The following is a 16,505-nucleotide window of genomic DNA, read 5'->3' on the forward strand; positions in this document are numbered from 1 at the left end:
CCATGCCATACCAGAAGCTCAGGCCATGCAAACGGAGGCCTCCCCACTGCGACTTTTATCTGTTTGTTTTCATATTTCCCTTCCCTCGGTCGGCCCTCCTCCCTTGTGCTCTTACTGTTTTTGCCTTAGCCAAGGATTATTGTGTTTTTCCTCCAGCTGACCTTGGTTATGTAAACTAAGGCCTGATCCCCCTTTCCTTGATACTCCTCCCTGTCCCACCGCTTTGCCTGGCTCCTATCCTCTGTGCGCTCCCACAAAGCCCAGTGTTTTGATTACATTGTGAAATTGGAGCCAGGACTATTTATTCCCAGGCCGGGATAGCGCGGAGGACCTGGTTGGAGAATAAGCCGGAGAGGGAGTAGCCAGGAAGCTTTTGTGGTTGAATCAGGCGGATGGTGTTGGTGGGGTGAACTTTTTTATGTCTTCTCATAACCTGTCTTTGTGGGCTGTGCATCCAGCCAGCTGTTTCAAATAAACAGAATGCCCCAGGGTCACATCTCACTGTCATTACAGTGACAGTGACTGGCCCAGTGCTTTGAGACATCATCCAACCGTTCTTTGGCTGGAGGACCAGGCTCAGGCCCTCTTTTTGGGAAGCAAAAGAGAGACACACACACACAGAGACACACACACACCTAAAGTGTTTTTGAGATACCAAATCTTCTCTCTGAGCTTTACAGCAGGAATACTGTGCAGTTAGCAGAGAGTGGCTGAATAATCATATTTACAGAGGTGGCGAGGTGCAAGACTGCCGTCCTGTTGAACTGAGCTCCACTATTGCACCTCTATATTATATATTTATATATCTTGACCGTTAACCTCTATGGAAGGTTGTAGTGCTGGGCGGTATACCGGTTTCAATTTCCCGTACGATATGAATTTTCCACATACCGTCGTACCGGTGCATAGCCAGAACATTGCTAACAGTCTTCAACAGGCTGCTAAAGATGGTGTTCGCCACCGAAAATAATAGCCGTGGAGCTAGTTCTTATCTGTATTGAGACGGATCCCTAGTCATGGTCATAACTTTATAACAATTAACAACCCAGAACTAACGCTCTTTAACAGAGCAAAACACCACAACACAACAGTCTGTGACACATAAACAATTTGTAACACTAATAATTGTACATTTATAAACTTTCACCGCCGAACTGCATGCTGGGTACAGCTCACTCGCCTGCTAGCACAACAGTCTGCTAACAGCTGGGAGAGGCTCCGTCCTCCAGTAACGTTACATTACAGAACAGCGATGCAGGATAAACATAGACAGACCGGAGATGCACCGATAGAGTTTGACACATATGCAACGCTGATTACGTGTAATATGTGTGGTATTTGTTATAAATGTACGTTGGTACGTAGAGGGTGATACGAAGCTGTACTTGGAGGGGCTTAGGACCCAGGGGAATGTAGGTGAAGGAAACCGAAAGAGACGGAAGACACGCCACACAAACAGCTGTTCACCGCTCGTCACGATCCTGTAGAACAGATTCTCAACTGGTGGGTAGTCGCGGACCCGTTTTCAGTGGGTCGCGGGCCTTTGCCTTCAAGCAGCGGAGTTATTCACGCTCCTTTCCAGCATTTACGGCACTTGTTCAGCGGCGCAGGAAAAACACAGGCCAATGCAGTTTAGCCAATCAGATAAGGGTATTTTGATACGTTTCCTTACTCCAGTGAGATGTACCCACACCGTGACACAGGGAGGAGAGACAACGAAAGACATCATAGAGCAGATCTCATGAGAATCCAAATGTGAAAGTTAAATATCTGTGGTCGATTTTACCAATTTAAATTGCTAACAAGACTGCATTCCCAAACCAGTGCTGTGAAAACATTGAGTTCAAAGTATTTATTTTCCACACACTTGAACTCATGGTGAGGTGTATGAGTTCGAAAAGAATACGTGGTACTGCCAAAGTTAGGCAAAATACCGTGATATACATTTTTGGTCATACCGCCCAGCACTAGAAGGATGCAGGACAATACAAATTTTCTGCTTTCATTTCTCCTAAACCAGTGAAATATTTGCCGACTCTACTGGTTTATTGGGGACCGGACTGAATCCATCCCCCAATAGGGGTGTAGTGGTCTGATACATGGATTTACATTGATGACCTCATTGGGTGGTTCCAGACAGAAGTAATCAATCCACACGAAAGGCGGTTTCTAACCATAAAATCTCTACTCATAGTTTAGAAATTATGTTACCTCATTTACAGGGTTTAAATTGTGATAAATGAAGTGAAACAGTGAATCAGATACCATTTTAGACGACGATGTTTGCATGTACCGTGGCTCTGAGTGGTCAAACGGCTTTTAAAGGATGCGAAAAAACAAACCCGGTTCCAAAACTCTAATGACGCACAACGTTTTGGACTCTGTGTGATTGAAACAATGTGAGGTTATATTTATTTTTACATTTCAGATCAAAACTACGGACTCAGTGTTCAAAGGTCTTTAGACTGCACCATTTCTCTTGTTGACTTTTGTCTGGCTGACACTCTTACCTTGAATTTCTGGACATGGACATATTTAGCTACAACATTGCTCAGAGGTTATCATTGAGTCACCTTGAGTCTACATCAACTCTGCACTCAGCTGAGTGCTGAAAACAGGCAAACATTTAAACCAATGGCTCGCTCTACATGACCCTGGGTCACACATTTCACTTCTATTACTTTGTTCTTCAGTTCACACACCGCTCCTCCTCCACTAGCTCAACTGTGTGTCACTTCTCTGTCTTTACCAGGCAGCAACCTCCAGTTCTGCCATGTGAAGCCAACGTGCAAGTGTCTTAAAACCTGCAGTATCTCTACTGACCAGCAGGGGGCGACTCCTCTTATTGCAAAGTAGCAGTCTGGTTGAATAGAAGTCTATGAGAAAATGACTCTACTTCTCTCTTGATTTATTCCCTCAGTAAACATTGTAAACATGAGTTTATGGTCTCAATATCTAGTCTTCTTCAATACAGCATGATGTTCATTTAGTAAACTATGGTCCATTTAGAGTGAAATTGACCATAAAGCAGGGTTTGCTTTAGGGCGGGGCTACCTTGTGACTGACAGGTGGCTGCCGCTACCAGAGACATATACGGCGTCTCTACGTGACTCCTCCGCATTCCAAATATGATAACTTCCATTCAGAAAAAATATGGCGACGGCCGTAATTCAAGATAACGACGTCGAAATCGACGAACTTGTGGCTTCATAACGGCAGTCCACAAACCAATTTGTGACGTCACCATGACTACGTCCTCATCTTATATACAGGATATGGTCTTTACCCAGCTGATCAGTACACACACACACACACACACAGTATTGTAAACACACACACATCATTTGCTTAAACAGGTCATAAATGTATCCATGTATGTAAATGCAAAACATTCTAATACACAAACCCTGAGGCTCGCCCACACACACTTGTATACACACATTTCCATACTTGAGTTAGTTTGGGAATCGGGTGAAGTTCAGTCGTGCCTGTCGATGTTATCATTAGTGAAATATTGGCTCACTATTGTTCTCGGACCATACAATGGTGACACACACACACGTGCACACACATCACATAGCGAGGCCAACCGGAGATGAGCAGCCGAGCATTAGATTACAGGGAAATGATCAGCCAGGGTAGACAGGAAACACTGCAGGGGAGTGAAGAGTGTGTTTGGACAACTGTGTGTGTGTGCTTTCTCACCACGGAGAGTCTCATACCAAAAGCAAGCAGAGCATATAATGGTGTCATTTTAAAATACACGTTTTGGTTCGCTAGAACACAAAATATGATCATTAAACATTTAGCTGCCTCTGCACACAACGTGACAGAGGTGAAGATGAGAAAATGTAGCCGCACTGATACCAACTGTGATCTGATTTAAGAAGAGGATACGCAAAGCAGGGAGGGACTCTCACATGGATCTTCTGTTGTCTTCATCCAGGCATGATTATTCTAGTGGTATTAGCAGAGACAGAGGGCTGCTTCTCAATCAAAGTCCTCAGTGAGACGCCTGAGTTTCACTTCTGACTTGTTTCGTTGAAGATTAACCCTCTTTTTTTTCACATTTGCATGCATCAGTTTTTAGTGTTAACAACAGCAAAATAACCTCACCTGAATAAAAAAAATGTAAAATGAGAAAATACTTGATAATAAGATGAAGTAAACATGCTGCGGCGGCTTCGCTGCGGTGCTCCAGCTTTTTTGCATTTTTTCACCACAACCGGCCCATCAACACCCTCTAGAGATGCACGACACCGACTCAAATACCTAGATCTGATACCAGTGGAATTTAATTCCTGCATTTAAAAGCTTTACACTCTAATTGTAATTCCTGTACATTACAAGTTTCTGGTGTAAAATGTATTATTTTAGTGATAAATAACATTCAGTAAATTTGAATCTTTATTTTTAACATGTTATTTAACAAAGTTGGGAAAGCAGTGTTTAAGCAGTGCCTGATGTTGCCTTATTCATGAAATAGTGTTCGCAGTCACTTCCACACAGTGACACCCCGTCCACCAGCACAGTCTGCACGCTGTGCCAGCTAGCATCTGATCACACCCAATGATTTGAGTCCTGATTCACAAGACAACATTCATACATTCAACAGTCATACATGCGCTTCTTGATTGTAACAAAGACGTGCTAACAGCTGTTGTCATATATCGATTTGAGTTGTGTGGTATGCCATAGCTCTTCAGCCTGCATCATGACCGTGTGTTCCAATGAAGCAGTGGCAATGCATAGACCTCTGCAGAGAGGGATGGATGGGGGGGGATTAGTGCTCTTTTAAGCGTATCAGACATCTTAACTAACATTAGGGGGTTTCATAAAGAATGTGGAGTGATACCAAATAAACCTGATTAAATGAGCCCACACTGCATCCCCTGATGAACTAAAGTCACTCTGTAACACTGCTGGTGTGTTTGGCTTGGAGGTCGGGTTTGTCACTTCCCGTTCGCTCTGCCAGGTTCACTTACTTGGTGATGTGTGCAGGTACTCCTCCAGAGCCATGTGTATTGCTTTGGTGAAACGTGATCCCAAAGGGTCTCGAAACCAGATGAGAATGAGACCGGTTTCTGCTCCATGAAGGGGTGTCTACACTGCTCCAAATGAACCGGTCCTCTCAGATGGGTGTTAAACGCTGCTGCCAGCAACCGTCCGAGTCAGAGTGCGACTCAAAGCGAGGTGAGACTTGCTGATGACGATGGTTCCTCTCTCGTAGAAGTGCAAGAGTCGGCGCTTTCCAGTTGAGAAGAGGGTGTTAGTTTGGGAGAGGCTTTCTTTGTCTATGCGGAGGAAAATAAGTTATGTATTTTCCATCATTCATTAGACTTCCAATTAGGGATGGTTATTATGATTTTATCGTTACTAGTACTCTTATTGGTCAGTTTCCTTATACTCTTTATCTGTTGTTTTTGATTATATTGTGAGAATCACAATCAACATTGCTTTATTATTCTTGTATTTTTTGCAAATAGTCTTTCTTGAGCAGCAGTAAAAGTAGTTCCAAAATCAGTAAAATACATTTACAACAAAACAATGAGTGATTTTCTCTGATTTATTATCCTGTTCTTCTGATCAATCTCCTTATGGCATCACTAACGTTACCTGCAGTGGACGAGGATGGATGCAGATTGATGTTCTGCTTGTTGGCTAAATGTTGTGATGAACTGCTGTGGTTTCCTCCCTTACTTGTGAGGGTTTTACTGCAGAACCGCTAACTCTGGACCTTACCAATACTCTGGGTTTTAATAGTTAAGAACCGTTCCATCATCCGCTGTTGGTGGGCAATTAATGCTTTGCTCAGTTTGTTTTGTCAGACCAGACTATCGTAGAGGTTGATATCTTTTTCTGAAACTGAAGTATTCATTGTAATTATGGAAATGTCCTATTTATTATAAACAACATGAAAAGATGATTCAATCCTCATTACTTCCATTGAAGCAAAGTCCCATGTTGTGAAACGTTGCTGCTGGTTGTTAACATCACTGGTCCTCACCGCTTTGTGGATTAATGAACGCTGCTTTCCAGGCTCCCAGTGGAACATGTGGACGGGGTGTGGTGTGACTCATACAAACAGCTTTGTAGCCACATGGCAGAGTGGTGCTGCTGAACCATACCGGTTCCCTCTGAGGTTAAACGATATGAAACGGGTTCATTCACATCATAAAAACGGTTGACCCGTAGTTCTGTTCCGTGGTCCGTCTGATGAAACAAATGGACATTCTGTTTACCCCCTTGAGGAGGCGATCGAAACCAACCGACCCCCAGATGTGACCAAATGGGACGTAATGATGTTTGTAATCGGTACTTTAGTGGCTTTGAGTCTGTCGGCGGTGCATCCATTATCACTTGGTGTGTGTTGTTGTTGTGGGTGTGCCAGAAGGATGTGGTCCTCTCTGAAAGTGGCTGCTAATCATAAATCCGTTCTCCAGAGGACTGTAAATCACTGACGGGCATTTGTTCCACGGGACTAAATGTTCCAGACGACAAAGAAGAGTCGGGCTCCAGCTCAGCCACACATCACCAGAGCAGGTGTCTTGTTGGAGAAGCTCACCGACGGCCACCTACAGGCCTCTTCACACCGAGCTTTCTTTCTTCTTTTGGTGCAATTCATTTTGTCTACGTTTTTTCCAAATTTTATAATATAATAAAGGCATTAACCTATCACGTTGTGTGAAACGGACATATTCAAGACGTACGCTACAGTGTACAACAACCAACAACACTGTAGCCCCAATCAAGACCGCAAACTTTATCACTCCTTTCAACCATGACAAAGGCAGGACAGACCAGATCCATTCCTGCTTACCTTTCACAATGAAAGCCCCAGACATATACACTGTGTAGCTGTTTACCAGAGGGAACTCGATAATATATCTTACAGTACCTTAAGCTATGCAACAGTTCAGCTCAGACAGACAGCCAGACACTGTTCTGGGTCAATAGGATCCTGGTCCTCTACCTGCATGAATCGAGTCAAACCTTTTGTTGAAAAAGTGCTGCAACTTTTGCAAATTCGCATCACTGCCGGTATGAATAGTTTTGATGTGAAATATTCACAGCTGAGTATTTAGCATTTTTGTCTATACATCACACCGCGGGTGTGTGAAGGCCCTTTCCATTTCCTTCTTCCGTTCAAGTAAACCTCTGTTCCTCCTCTGTCTGTCCGACAGGATGTGAAAGTGTTAAACAAACCAGTGATGTAACACCGAGCACGATCAAACCGCGCTCATCTCCTCGGCCTCAGCCAGACAAGGTGACTTTCCTGAGCGAGGCAGCGAGCAAAACAACATAATCAAATCATGTCATTTAGTCGTCCTCTCTTCTATTTCTTTACCTTTTTTTCTTTTTTTTTTCTTCTCTGCATCTTCACATGACTTCCACAAACGAGTGAGAGCAATGCAGAGTAGAGGCCACTCGCTCATTTCACTGATTGTGTCCCTTTCATTTCTTTTTTTTCTGGAAATATAAAGTCACCTCCAGTCCTCTTTGGCTTCCCGGACGAGCAGAGCAGGGTGCAGAATCTCAATCGCTGCTTGACCATTTCACTCACTCACTCAGGCTTTTCAGCAGCCTTAAGCTTCTTTGTCCATTTGGTTCCATATTCCCCCTCCTAATGCCCCCTCCCCTCCTCCCTCCTTCAAGATGCTCCAGACCTTCAGGATTTTTAGACCCAGCAGGGTTGAGTGCTTTTTCTGGGTGGTGAACCGCTTTTTGATGTTGGAATTCTGCGCTGTCAAAAGTGGGGGGAGGCTGTGAAAAGGTGAAAGAAAAAGTGGGTCAGCTGTGGTTTTCCCTTCCGTATTGTGCGCCACTATGAAAGGAAAACGCTGAAACAAGGTTTGGTGTGGAAGGCCTTCAGCCTTTGTTGAGATCTTTAACACACCCCGACTACAAAGAACTTTGTCTTTAATCTTTTGTGTGAACCCATACCCAAATTTCGGGATGCAAATTTGGCCAAACCCCTGAGAAAAAGACTACAAAAGCAGAAGCAGTGCTGCATGAAATGTGAGTCTTCATTTTGGATTCAGCCCTAATTAGCGCGTCTCAGCTGGGCCGTGGCCTCTGCTTTTTGCTATTCAAATGTATTAAAATGAGAGGATATGCAATTTTCATGCTCTGCTGTGGTTATGTTGTTTGGTTTTGATTATTTGCTTGTTCGTTGCTGAGGTTTTGGCTATGCAGCTGTGTGAAATTCGGTGCTTTATCATCTCTTACAAGATTGAACAAAATGTTCATAATACCCAGAACAATGAAGTGTGCTGTCTCTGTTTCTAATTAAGACAGTTTGCTAGATTTCCAAACGATGAGTCTTTCCAGACACATCTTAACCACGGCGAACATCTTCATGTCCTCTTCTCCTCCACCGTGTCCCGTACCCTCTCCTCTCTCATTTAACCACCTCTGTTCTCCCTTCCCCCTCCATCCATCCAACACGGACTACATTAATGGACTGAGAAAGAGTAAAGACTCAGAGACGGAAAGGCAAATTAGAAAGGCAAAGCTGGACAGTACGGGGGGAGATGAAGAGAGAGAATAGATTGAAAGAGACAATAGACCGATCAGGGATGGAGGCAAGATTATACCCAGAGGGTTACAGTTAAACACATGAGTCTGATCAATAAGATGTGCTCGCCCCGAGGGAGCAGGCTTGACCCTGGACACACACACGCACACACACATATCAGGGGATGAAAGGACAATACACACCCCATTTTTCACGCTCCCCCTCCTCATCCCCTACACATTTACACTGAGACACCATCACTGGTCTCTGGGGGGTGAGGAGGCTGACAAATTGGAAACCTGTCCTCACTGTTTCTTTTTGCTTTAAACCACTGACCAATTTACCCGTTGCTAAGCCCCGCCCCCTGCTGCTACGCCCTCAGAGCGACGTTACCATGGAGCCCACACTGTCACTAACTGCTCTCTCTGATTTAAATATTATCTCATTTTTGGAAAATGGAACAAGCTATTTCAGAGGGAAGCAGACAGAAGGGTTTGATGTACTGTATATCCAGGATGTCAAACTGGTTCAGCAGTGAAAACTGGTTAAAAGTGAACCACACATCACCTGGTGATGGAGACAGAAGACAATGAAATGAAGGAACAGTGTTCCTGTAAAGAGGAGTAGGTCTTCATTCACTGTCACAATCATTAAAAAAGCTAAAGCAGCATGTGTATACATTCAGTATACCTTCAGTAACTAGCATAGCATATGACTGCTAATGCTAGTTAAAGATGCGCTAACGTACTCTGCTAATGTTAAATCCACGAGGTTTAGGTAGGAACATGACGTTTTCTTCCAACCTTTCTGGGTAACGAGTATCCCTGTTATACAATGTTAAACCATGACGAGCTCCAAATCCACCACCAGCCTGAACATGAAGAACATATGGAACCGTTGCATGAGATTCTATCTACATCTGAGTCTCCATAGGGAACATGCCAACGTAAAGATGGTTGAAAATCACAGGAGAACAAGCCGCACAATGTCACGGCCTGAAGGAAGCTAATTAGTAATGCAGCTTGGTCGTGGAGTGGCTCCTCTTGAGTCGTAGAAGATCTTTGATTGCCGATGCCGAGCTGGAAGAACCGGCCCAGACCTGCTGCTGTGAGGGAGAATTAATGAAGACATTCGGGAATTGAAGCAGCACTGCTGTGTGCGACTCTGTGTTTGTGCTAACATGTCGATTTAGATGTTTGTGTGTGTGTGTGTGTGTGTGTGTGTGTGTGTGTGTGTGTGTGTGTGTGTGTGTGTGTGTGTGTGTAATTACCGGTCTCTAATTTACTGCCTGCTTGGGCATCTGTTACCTGACTCTTTCAAAGCCCACAGATCCAAAGGAGTGGCGACCAGCAGCCTGTGAAACCAAACACACTTAGTATCCTCATCTGCTGTTTACTAGCAGTGCAAACCCATCCGACACCGGAGCTGCATATAGCCTCGGTGTAAACAAAGTGTCGAACAAATGGATTGGAGATTAAAGTTGTGAATTTACTGTGTAATGTGTAATTACTTGCTGGTGAGCAGCATCAGTCATGGTGAGACACAAAGCTGCTGTGAGTCTGGCTCTATCGGAGCCGGCCAGCAGGGAGGACAGAGTAATGACTAGTATTTAGGCTGCTGTCAGGCCACTGTGCTGATAACAGTGTGTGGGAGAGACTGTGGAAATAGACTGTCAATCCTTCAGTATGACTCCCATAACCACTGCAGCACCCCAAACACACACACACACACAGTCACACACAGCCACACACACACAGACGTCGACCAAATGGGGTAAGATAAAGTTCGGGGGAGTTGTTGTGGAGCTTTAAGCAGGCAATCCAGATATGCTCTGCCCCTTGAGGGTTTTGAACAAGGAAGAAATAAACACTTTTTTTCCTCTTCTGTGGTGGGGGACTGAACCACATCAACACGATGAAGTGCTACTGTGAGAGGCCGGTCCCTCCCTTTAATTAGGTCTTCAGAAATCTCTATTGCAGAGATGTGATGCAGACTGGAGCTCTCCACTGGTCCAGTTGGGTCCTAGTAACCCAGACCCGTCTGATCAAGTTTGGTTGTGTTGCACTCTGCTGCTGATCACGTCGTCCTCGTCCTCTCAGGAGAATTTGAACTGCCCTTTCCGTTCGTTCTATACATTGTTACCAGTATTGTTGTTGGGTCTGTTCAGATCAACTGCTTTTTGGATCCGGTCTCATAATGCTCCCCTTTCAGACGCATGTGGGTTTCACACAGGTTTCCTGCATGTCTGTTCTGTATTGAGTCATGAAGACCTCTGATGCAGAGCATATGGCAGAGACATTAGCAAACCCTTCAACACAACCTAAGGCCATGTCCACTAGTGCTGGGTGGTATGGCCAAAAATCTATATCACAGTATTCTTTTTTTTTTTTTTTTTCCTTGACTGTTTTTATATAGGTTTATAGTGGCTTATGCTACTGTCAGAAGTACATAGAATATAAAAACATTTTAATGTCATCGTGTATAAAGGCTTTGCTTACTATGGGGTGTGCTCGTTTGATCGTATAATGTTGGGACAGCAGTGTGGCTGAAGTATTGTCTCGCCGGTAAGACGTACCTTGAATCCAGTGTTTTAATCATTGCTCTTTCTCGACTGTCTGTAGCGGGACCATGTCCTTGCATAGCTGGATCGTTATTGCGTTCGTAATGTCGCTCCACCGCTTGCTTTTCTTGTCCTATGCAGCGCCTCGAGCAAATGCCTCTTCAAGCGATGTGTGACCCTTTGGCTTCACTGTTTCACTCACGTTAACGTTACTGGTTGACGGCCTCGAATCCGACGGCTGTAATCACACTCTTGGTATTTCAACTCATGTTTTCTGCTGAGGTGATGGAGTAGGTTGCTCGTTTTACCACCAGCGGCAACAACAGTGGCTCGACAAACTTTGCAATATATAGTCTTTTGGACGTCGGATTTTTTAAAACCAAAACACTTCCAAACAGCAGACACGGCTCCTCTCTTGGGCACAGACTCTATCGGTGCATCTCCGGTCTGTCCTTGTTCATCCTGCATCGCTCCTTTCTGTTCTTTCATGTAACGTTACTGTAGCGTTACATTAGTCACGGCGTGACTCTCCCAGCTGTTAACAGACTGTTGTGCTAGCTAGCGAGTTGTACCCAGCATGCCGTTCGCCGGTGACATTTTATAAATGTACAATTATTGGTGTTACAAATTGTTTATTTGTCACAAACTGTTGTGTCGTGGTGTTTTGCCCTGTTAAAGAGCGTTCGTTGTGGGTTATTAATTGTTGTTATAACCATGACATATTTAGCTGCCTGTTGAAGAGTGAGAGCAGTTGTTTCGGCTACGCACCGGTATGACGGTGTGTGAAAAATTCATATCGTATGGGAAATTAAAACCGGTATACTGGTATACCGCCCAGGACGAATGTCCACATTACTCCGTTTCCATTTGAAAAAATATGTTTTGCTACATTTCCACTGAGCGTCCACACTACGCCGGCGTTTTGGAGCACCAAAAACGGATACGTTTGAAAACTCCGGGTTGCGTCTTCGTGTGCGATGACGCCCACACCCGCGTTCGCTACTTGATTGGTTCTTAGCAGTCATGACGTCTCCTTCCCTGATTCGTCACACGCCTATCACGTGACCCTTACCTGGAAGCTCAGAAACAACAACATTGATTACCGATCGACTACCAGGTTAATTTAACATGGACAACTGATTACAGGTGTTGCTGACCTTGTTGTCTTTACTAGCAGCTGTTGTTCAGTAAAAGTCTGTATTATTACGGAGGAAGTAGCTGTTAATGGAGCGATCAGTGACCAGCAATGCTATTCAGTAGGACAGATAGTTAAGCCACCAGCAGAGCTACGAGTGAGAACAGACAACACAGAGGAAACGAGTGAGAGACGTGTGTTGACCACATTTATGGACCCATAATCTAGTAAACTTTTGTGTAAGTGTTGATTTTAAAGTAAATTTGATGTGAGAGAGAGGGAGATAGAGTAAGACCTGCAGCGCTGTAAGTCTTTTAAAACTGTTTGAGTTTATAGAGGAAGATTTTAGAGAAGATCTTAAGTATCAAACACAACCTTTCATTATTAAAGACTACTTTATTACTCTGTCGTATTTCTTTTTAACTAAGCAACCAATCTACTTCCTGTTTACATCGACACCCACGTGCATGCCCAGTGTACGTGAAGAGCCACGTGATATTCGTTTTCAGCCGTGTTAGTCTGGATGGAGATCAATTCGAAAACGATGCTGAAACACCGCGTGGACGGAGATTGTTTTTGTTTGAAAACGGAGTAGTATGGATGTAGCCTAAAAGATGCTGTTTAACTGTGTTTCCCACGGGATTTTGGGTGGACCTCAGACCCTGTAGAGGGGTCAGGGGGCATTCTCCCACGGAAGAAACTTTTGTACATTTTTAAAATTGAATGCATCAATCTGGTGCACTTCAGGAGCAAAATGAAGAGGGCAGCGAAATCAAGAACTGTGTGCTCTTGTAAACAATTGAATCCTAAAAGTCATTGGTTGTATTGATATGAATGATGACAACAAAAAGTCACTCCCAAAGCCTGGTGAACGAGACGGTGTCAGTGTTTCAAGGACCGAGCTGGTGGGTTGCTGACTTCGCCACAGACCCACAAACTGTCAGACGCACCGAAGACGGTCCGCCCCGGTAGACGGTCGTGCCAGGAGCAGGAGGTCCCGTCCCTCCACGCGGCCACCGTCACCTCGGGCCTTTTAAATCCTGTCGGGGAAAGGAACTTAACTCTTCCACAAACAGTTTTCCTTTTTGGTCCCTGGTTTATGAGGCCGCAAATATGCGCTGTAGTGGTGACGCCCCTCCGGAGGCAGCTGGTAACTCCTGTCCCAGGTCATGGGAGGGCAGTAGCTGGTAGAACCACTTTACTGAATACAACACAGTATAAATCCAGTATAGAAGTAACGGTATTTAAATCAATATTGAGACAGCAAGAGTATGAATGAGAACCGTTATCAGGGCCCGTTATGGACTGTGTCAAAATGTGACTTTAAGGGAGCAAACACACTGCCACTGCAGACGAGAACAAACAGAGATGTGTTTGTGCATAGTCCATGGCAGAGTCAGGGTGTGGTTGTATGGTGGCTGGAGATCTATTGTTGTCTGATTGTGTCTGCCTAGTTATAATCCTGAACAACCTGCAAGAGTGAAGGTGTACACTCTAACCCTGCATGGGTAGGAGGCTATGTTACAAATCAAAGTTTTACTACATTAAGGGTCAAACACTCGCCGGTTTGGTTCTTCTCACATCAGCAGGGTGGCTGTAAGTCCTTATCATACAGGAGAGCAGCGTTGATGCTTTGTTCTATCCAGTTTCTTTGTAAAATAAAAGTCCCATCGCCCTCCACAAAGCCGCTAACCCCTGACCTCAAACTCAAACGTCTGCTCCGTGTGGCCGATTACGCTGCTGGACACGCCGTGACTGAGACCCGAGCAGGAAGTGAATATGGAGGCCTGCGTCATCGCTTTCACAGGGCTCCGTTTTCTGCCTGTCCAGACATAAATGCAAACCCGGGGGTTTTCAAACGAAAGGGCAGAAGTTGTGTGTTTTTCAACAAAAACCTATTAGTGTGGTTGTAGCTTTAGTGGGCAACACACACACACTGATGGGGGCCTATTGTGTTTTTAATGTAGCTCTTCATCCCTTGTATTGGAACAGAAGAGGTACTCACATAGTACCAACCAACCCTAACAAGCAAATACGCACTCCTTTTTTCCCCCAGCCTCCCTTGTACTGCCACCGAGGGGGGGGGGGGGTGGATGCAGAATGGGACCACTGGTGCATTTTGATTGCACCTCGACGGTTGGGATGAGTCATAAATCAAACCGGTGAGCTGTCTCAGCTCCCAATCATCCCCCACATGCGTCCTCTTGTCTTAAATTTGGTTTGGTCTGGTCGCACTGGGAGTTGAATGGGAGCGTCCTTACATGCAGATGGAGGGGGTGAGGTGCACCAGCAGCCCCTCCAGGTTTAGCTCCATGGGACGGGCACGTTGTGGATTTTTCTCTCCGAGTGGAGAGGGAGTGCTGTGGCTTTTACCTCCCGGGGCTGGGAGGAGGTGCCCTGTCATAACACCGAGGTGTGTGGGGGTGGGGGTGTGTGTGTGTCTGGGGGGGGGGGGGGGGGGGGGGGGGGAGGTTGTGACACACAAACAGCTTATCAGTGCCCAGGCAGCTGTGTACCTGACGCTGTTTAATCTCATTGATCCCATTACCAGCAATGGTGTTTCTGCGCTGGTGTCAGAGCTGGATGTGGTGCTCGGTGTTGGACGGATAGCCGTACACTTCACTACGTAGAAGTCTTAAAGGAGCACCACAACATTTTGGGAAACAAGTGTATACTAATGTTGACGTCAGTGTTCTCTTTGTGTGTCTAGTAACTATTTCTATCCAGTTAAGACGAGACAGGCCAGCCTGCTTCCATCCCAGGTGAAACGGTGTAGCCGTGTTTCCATTCACGTATTTTGCCGAATACGTTCTGACGTAGCGAACATTCAACCCACATGACTAATCAGCTGTTTCTGCTGACAGTGTGACATTTGGTAGTTGGTCCTGTGGGTAACATACAATCAGTTGCCAGTTTATTAGGTACACAAAGCTCAAACTAATGCAGTGTAGTCCAACAGCTCTGCAATAAGAGAACTCCCTTCCTGACAGTTAGACTGTTCAGTTTTAGTTGAAAGTGTTTTGTTTCTGTTAGCCCACCTTATTTGATACAAACGGGTAAACTGATGAATTTTAAAATGCGCTGGCACTAAAAACATACAAAAGTGTTATTTACAAATTTGCACTTGCATTATTATGCTATATTATCATATCAGTGACATGCAATGGTCTAAAATGACTAATATTGTTTATCACCATTATTTCTGTGAAACAATATGGGATCTGTAGATGCTTTTTCATGGATAAATAGACGGGACACATTTTTTACAGTGTGCCAGTCTCTACCCTCATTCACGCTGTCTTAAGGGTTTTCACCTGTGTTCTAGTTGTGACACTGATGAGGGAAATGTTTTGTCTCTTCTCAGCAAAAGGTCCCCGATCTCCATTGAGCACCACGTCTCCTGCCATCGTGGCTCAAACCTGGAAACTCCACATCTAGTCTGTGTCCAGGGACTAACCTCATCCCATCAGCGGTGGAACACTCTGGATCAGGTCAGATTTGTTTTCTTCAGCTCTTTTTTTTTTTAATCAAATACTGAAATGTTTGGGCGGATATGGGTGGAAATAGCTGGACTGTGTGCTGTTGTTGATGTACCTGCGGTTCTGCCTCCTGGCTGGATGAAAGCAGAGTGCTGGCTGCTGCCTGCCTCCCAAGGTCAGGTCACTCAGACCTGGTTTGGATGTGAATGATGCTCTGGGTGAGCTCAGAGCAGAGGCGCTGTTATCCCTGCCTGTGTGTGTGTGTGTGTGTGTGTGTGTGTGTGTGTGTGTGTGTGTGTGTGTGTGTGTGTGTGTGTGTGTGTGTGTGTGTGTGTGTGTGTGTGTGTGTGTGTGTGTGTGTGTGTGTGTGTGTGTGTGTGTGTGTGTGTGTGTGTGTGTGTGTGTGTGTGTGTGTGTGTTGGTGACCCTTGTGCTGTCTGGAGCACAATGATGAATGAGACCGTTAGTGGAGGTGTGAGACTTGACTGCGGATTTCTTTACTATCCAACAAATGTACTCACACACACACACACTACACGACTCCTGCACACAGTATTATTTACAGCCAACACATGACTGTTTTCTTCCATTTATTCCCCACTGTGTGTGGCACTGGGTATTGTTTGAAAGGTTTTGGATGCAGATGTTAGTGTGATGCACAGGTTTTGATGCCTTACCTTTCCCTTCATCAAGTACTGCTGAGTATTTACATATTTTCCCTTTCGTTGATAAGCAAAACATCTGTACATGGTATTTATACCACGTCTTATAGAGGATTTGCAACATCAATGCTGCATGTGCAACATTGCACAG

The 16,505-nt window shown here is 44.9% G+C and overlaps 1 protein-coding gene across 1 annotated transcript in view; it reads left to right on the forward strand.

Annotated features, from left to right (window-relative positions):
• The window catches only part of plxnb1b (plexin b1b), a 95,725-nt gene that overhangs the window by 20,492 nt on the left and 58,728 nt on the right, over window positions 1-16,505 (forward strand). Inside the window, exon 3 of the mRNA XM_079185120.1 lies at window positions 15,578-15,704. The gene's annotated coding sequence lies outside the window, so the exon portion shown is untranslated. The remainder of the gene's footprint in view (window positions 1-15,577; window positions 15,705-16,505) is intronic.

This window comes from Pholis gunnellus (assembly GCF_910591455.1).
Source record: "Pholis gunnellus genome assembly, chromosome: 3".
Classification (NCBI taxonomy): domain Eukaryota; kingdom Metazoa; phylum Chordata; class Actinopteri; order Perciformes; family Pholidae; genus Pholis; species Pholis gunnellus.